The sequence below is a fragment of the Balaenoptera acutorostrata genome, chromosome 9, assembly GCF_949987535.1.
Source record: "Balaenoptera acutorostrata chromosome 9, mBalAcu1.1, whole genome shotgun sequence".
Classification (NCBI taxonomy): domain Eukaryota; kingdom Metazoa; phylum Chordata; class Mammalia; order Artiodactyla; family Balaenopteridae; genus Balaenoptera; species Balaenoptera acutorostrata.
This window is the reverse complement of record NC_080072.1, coordinates 80,058,430-80,064,320: the sequence shown is the minus strand read 5'-3', so window position 1 is coordinate 80,064,320 and position 5,891 is coordinate 80,058,430. Positions and strand designations below refer to the sequence as shown.

General features: G+C 39.6%; 1 pseudogene; it reads left to right on the top strand.

The window, feature by feature from the left end:
- The first annotated feature begins 1,775 nt into the window (after positions 1–1,775).
- On the top strand, positions 1,776–2,771 carry LOC103005043 (calponin-3-like; annotated as a pseudogene).
- Positions 2,772–5,891: the final 3,120 nt, after the last annotated feature.

The following is a 5,891-nucleotide window of genomic DNA, read 5'->3' as shown; positions in this document are numbered from 1 at the left end:
TCCAGGAGCCCCAGGGCCCCAAAGCCAGAAACCCTGGGCCATAGATCTGCTCACCAACATGTGGATACCAGTCCTGGGACCACCACAGCCCCATAGCCAGCCACCCTGGGATTTGACCCCACCCACCAGTGGGCCAAGACTAGCCCCGGATCCAACCTCACACACCAGCTGGCTCACAATTTGGGCCCCAGAGTAAAAGAACCCAGGACCCGGCTCCACCCACCAGTCAGCAGGCAATAGCCCTAGGATCTGGTCTCATCCAACAGTGGGTGGGCTCTAGCCCTGGTACCCCCTGGTACGTTCCCTACCCACCAGCAGGAGACCCTAGCTACAGCACACCCTGGGGCCTTCAGCCAGCCATGTCAGGCAACAGTTCCACCCACCAGTGGGCCAGCACAAGCCCAGGCACTGGCCTACCCACCAGTAGGCAACACCAGCTCTGGGACCCCTGGTCCTGCAGCCAGCTATCCTGTAACCCAGTCTTGTACACCAGTGGGCTGGCACCAGGACTGGGACTCCCTGGGTCATGCAGCCAGACAACAGGACTCAGCCCCACCCACCATTGGTTGGAGCCTCCACACTAGGCAGAGCCTGGCAACCAACCAGGCCAGGAGTCAGCCATGCCTATTAGCATGCCCACAGCAGTCAGCTCTACCATAAGAGAAGGGCCCATGCAGCCCACATAGAGGATACTCCTAGAGAATATAGCTCTGGTTAGCACAGGAGAGTGTGCTGCTGGGGTCCATAGGACATCTTCTACATAAGACCACTTTTGCAAGATCAGGCAATGTTATCAATCTACTAATTTCATAGAAATAAAACCACTGAATTAGGCAAAATAAAACAAAGGAATGTGATCCAGATGAAGGAATAAGATAAGACCCCAGAAGAAGAACTAAGTGAAGTGGAGATAAGCAATTTACCCGATAAAGAGTTCAAGATAAGATTACAAAGATGCTCAAAGAACTGGGGAGAAGAATGGCTGAACACTGTGGGAAGTTTAACAAAGAGTTAGAAACTATAAAGATGAACCAAACAGCACTGAACAATACAGTAACTGAAATTAAAAATACATTAGAAGGAATCAAGAGTAGATTAGATAAGAAAGAGGAATGGATGAGTGAACTGGAAGCAGAGTACTGGAAATCACACAAGCTTAACAGAAAAGAAAGCTAGCCAAATTGAACAATACATTAAAAAATCATACACTTTGATGAAGTGGATTTATCATAGGGATGCAAGAATGGTTCAGTATCTACAAATCAACCAATGATACATCACATTAACGCATTGGAAAAAAAATCAAGTGATCATGATCATCCCAAAAAATGCAGAAAAAGCTTTTGGCAATATTTAACATCCATTTATGATAAAAATTCTCAACAATGTGGGTATAGAGGGAACATAATATTAAAAAGGCCATGTATGAAAACCCATTGCCAACATTATACTCAATGGTGAAAAGCTGAAACCATTTTCTCTAAGTTCAAGAACAAGACAAGAACACCCACTCTTGCCATGTTTATTCAAGATGGTATTGGAGAGTTCATGCGGGACTCCAGAGCCGACCGGGAGGCTCTGCGGGACCTCGTCGGAGTGAGTAGCCAAGGCACCGCCCGCGCCCCACCGCCGCCTCCTGGCGGTTCATGCGCCGCCCAGTGGAGCGAGCTCCAAGCATCTTGTGGTGCGGCCACTCCTCGGGGCCAGGAGTGGGGAAGCCGAGCGCAAGAAACCCCCGGACCAGAGCTCAGCCTCTTCCCGCCGACCGAATCATCATGACCCACTTCAACAAGGGCCCTTCCTGTGGACTCTCGGCCGAAGTCAAGAACAAGATTGCTTCCAAGTATGATCATCAAGCAGAAGAAGATCTTCGCAATTGGATAGAAGAGGTGACCGGCATGAGCATTGGCACCAACTTTCAGCTGGGCTTAAAAGATGGCATAATCCTCTGTGAACTCATAAACAAGCTAACAGCCGTGCTCAGTGAAGAAGGTCAATGAGTCCTCATTAAACTGGCCTCAGTTGGAGAATATTGGCAACTTTATCAAAGCTATTCAGGCTTATGGTATGAAACCACATGACATATTTGAAGCAAATGATCTTTTTGAAAATGGAAACATGACCCAGGTTCAGACTACGCTGGTGGCCCTAGCAGGTCTGGCTAAAACAAAAGGATTCCATACAACCATTGACACTGGAGTTAAGTATGCAGAAAAACAAACAAGACGTTTTGATGAAGGAAAATTAAAAGCTGGATAAAGTGTAATTGGTTTACAGATGGGAACCAACAAATGCACCAGCCAAGCAGGGATGACAGCCTATGGGACTAGGAGGCATCTTTATGATCCCAAAATGCAAACCGACAAACCTTCTGATCAGACCACAGTTAGTCTGCAGATGGGCACCAACAAAGGAGCCAGCCAGGCGGGGATGTTAGCCCCGGGGTACCTGAAGAGACATCTACGATCAGAAGCTAACATTACAACCCGTGGACAACTCGACAATTTCTCTACAGATGGGTACCAAGAAAGTCGCTTCCCAGAAAGGAATGAGTGTGTATGGGCTTGGGTGGCAAGTATATGACCCCAAATACTGTGCTGCTCCCACAGAACCTGTCATTCACAATGGAAGCCAAGGAACCGGAACAAATGGGTCGGAAATCAGTGATAGTGATTATCAGGCAGAATACCCAGATGAATATCATGGCTAGTACCAAGATGACCAAGTACCCCAGAGATTACCAATATAGAGACCAAGGCATCGATTATTAGATTCACAGAGGAGCTCAGTATTTAGCCCGTTGTTTTTATTCAGTGAGAACCAAGCTAGCCTTGAGTAATTTTTACCTTGTCTTCCTAAAACACTATTATGCTTATTGTACCTAAAGGAAATACTGCCTTACATACATTCCTTTTTCCTTTTTCTGCCTCTTCCCTAAATAGTTGCCTTTTAGTGCTGTAACAGTTAAATCCTACAGCATAACCAATAACTCACATATGAAGTAAAAAGGAGTATGGTGAAAGGGGTGTACTCTTGTACAGTCAATTCTTTTATTAAAGATCTATGCATTTTTACAATCCTCTACTTAAATTGGTATTTTCAAACAATAGGATGCTTTTTTTTTTCTTTTTTTACAGTTTAGTATCTGGTTTCCACATGGAAGACTAAACTCATGCTTATAGCTAAGTGTGGTCTTTGCCAACTAAATTTAAGATGCAGCATTTTAGAAATTTATATATCAATGTTTCTATAGTATTGTTTGCTAATTTTTAAATAAAGTCCTGATCAGTGTGCATTTGTGATTATATGTGTACTCATTCTTACCTAAGCCAACAAGATCTTTTCCGAGTGGTGTTTTGAAAGGAGCGTGTACAAAGCTGGCCTGTAGCCATTGATGTCTGGGGGGTGTGTTTGCTCTTCCTGTTTGTGCCAATGTATTGATGTAGAGTTGCTCTGTTTTCTTCCACTGTATTTATTGCTGCATTTCTCAGCATAAACTTATCCCATTGTATTTTTTATAAATAAATATTTTTTGAAAAAAAAGATAGTATTGGAAATCCTTGCCATAGAAATCATACAACAACAACAACAACAACAAAAATCAACTGAATCCAAATAGTAAGGAAGAAATAAAACTGTCACTGTTTCATATGGCATGATATTAGATTGGCCAAAAAGTTCGTTCAGGTTTGTGCGTAAGCTGTTACAAGAAAAACCTGAGTGAACTTTCTGGCCAGCCCAATACTATATATAGAAAACCCTATAGATTACATCAAAAAACTAATAGAAATAATGAATTCAGTAAAGTTTCAGGACACAAAATTAATATGCAGAAATCTGTTACGTTTCTATACACTAATAACAATGTACTAGAAAAAGAAATTAAGAAAACAATCCCATTTACAATTGCATCAGAAAGAATAAAATACCTAGGAATAAATCTAACCAGGAGATGAAAGACTTTTACTCTGAAAACTATAAGACACTGATGAAAGATATTGAAGATAACATAAACAAATGGAAAGATATACCATGCTCATGAATTGGAAAAATTAATATTGTTAAAATGGCTGTACTTCTCAGGGCAATCTACAGATTCAATGCAATCTCTATCAAAACACCAAGAGCATTTTTCACAGAACTAGAACAAATAATACAGCAATTTGTGGAAATAGAAAAGAGTTTGAGTATCCAAAGCAATCTTGAAAAAGAAGAACAAAGGTACAAAGCGCCCCACTTTTAAACTATACTACAAAGCTACAGTAACAAAACAGTGTGGTACAAGCCCAAAAAGAGACACATGAATCAATGGAACAGAAGAGAGAGCCCAGAAATAAACCCACACTTATATGAGCAATTAATTTATGACAAATGAGGTAAGAATATAAAATGGAGAAACGACAGTCTCTTCAATAAGTGGTGCTGAGAAAAATGGACAGCCTCAATTAGCTTTCTTTTAAGGGAAAATTGTCTAAAATATGTAAGCATGATTATGTACAGATTGATATTTTCTTTTTATTTTTATTTTATTTTCCCCTTATTAATTTTTTATTGAAGTATAGTTGATTTACAACATTATATAAGTTTTAGGTGTACAGCATAGCAATTCAGTATTTTCTCAGATTATACTTCATTATAGGTTATTACAAGAAAATGTCTATAATTCCCTGTGCTATACAGTATATCCTTTTTCTTTATTTATTTTATAAATATGAGCTTGTATCTGTTAATCCTATACCCCTAATCTGTCCCTCCCTTCTCTTCCTTCTCCCCTTTGGTAACCACAAGTTTGTTTTCTGTATCTGTGAGTCTGTTTTTGTTTTGCATATGCATTCATTTGTATTCTTTTTTAGATTCTACATATAAGTGATATCATACAGTATTTGTCTCTCTCTGCCTGACTCATTTAATGAAACATAATATTCTCTAGGCCTATCCATGTTGCTGTAAATAGCAGAATTTCTTTTTATTTATGGTTGAGTAATATTACATACCACATCTTCTTAAGCCAATCATCTGTTGATGGGCCCTTGGGTTGCGTACATGTCTTGAATATTGTAAATAGTGTTGCTATGAACATTGGGGTTCACATATCTTCCTGAATTAATGTTTTCATTTTTTCCACATATATACAGAAAAGTGTAATTGATGGATCACACGGTAGTTCTTTTTTTCCTTTTTTAAGGAACTTCAATACTCTTTTCCCTACAGGCTTCATCAGTTTACATTTCCAACAACAGTGTACAACAGTGCCCTTTTCTCTACATACTCCCCAGTATTTGTTACTTGTAGACTTTTTGATGAGAGCCATTCTGAAAGGGTGAGGTAATACCTCATTGTGGCTTTGATTTGCATTTCTCTAATAATTAATAACATTAAACATCTTTTCATGTGCCTGTTATCCATCTGTATGTCTTCTTTGGAGAAATGTCTATTTAGGTTTTCTGCCCGCTTTTCCATTGGGCTGTTTTTGTTGTTGTTGTTGTTGTTATTGAATTGTATGAGCTGTTTGTATATTTTAGATATTAACCCCTTGTTGGTCACATCATTTGCAAATATTTTCTCCCATTTTGTAGGTTGTCTTTTTGTTTTGTTGATGATTCACTTTCCCGTGCAAAAGCTTTTAAGCTTAATTAGGTACTATTATTTTTAATTTTTGCTTTTATTTCTTTTTCCTTAGGAGACAGATCCAAGAATATATAGCTACAATTTATGTCAAAGAGTGTTCCACCTAGGTTCTCGTCTAGGTGTTTTAGGGTTTCAGGTCTTACATTTACATCTTAAACGATTTTGAGTTTATATTTTTATATGGTGTGAGGGAATGTTCTAATCTCATTGTTTTTATATGTGGCTGACCATTTTTCCTAGTATCACTTTTTGAAGAGATTGTC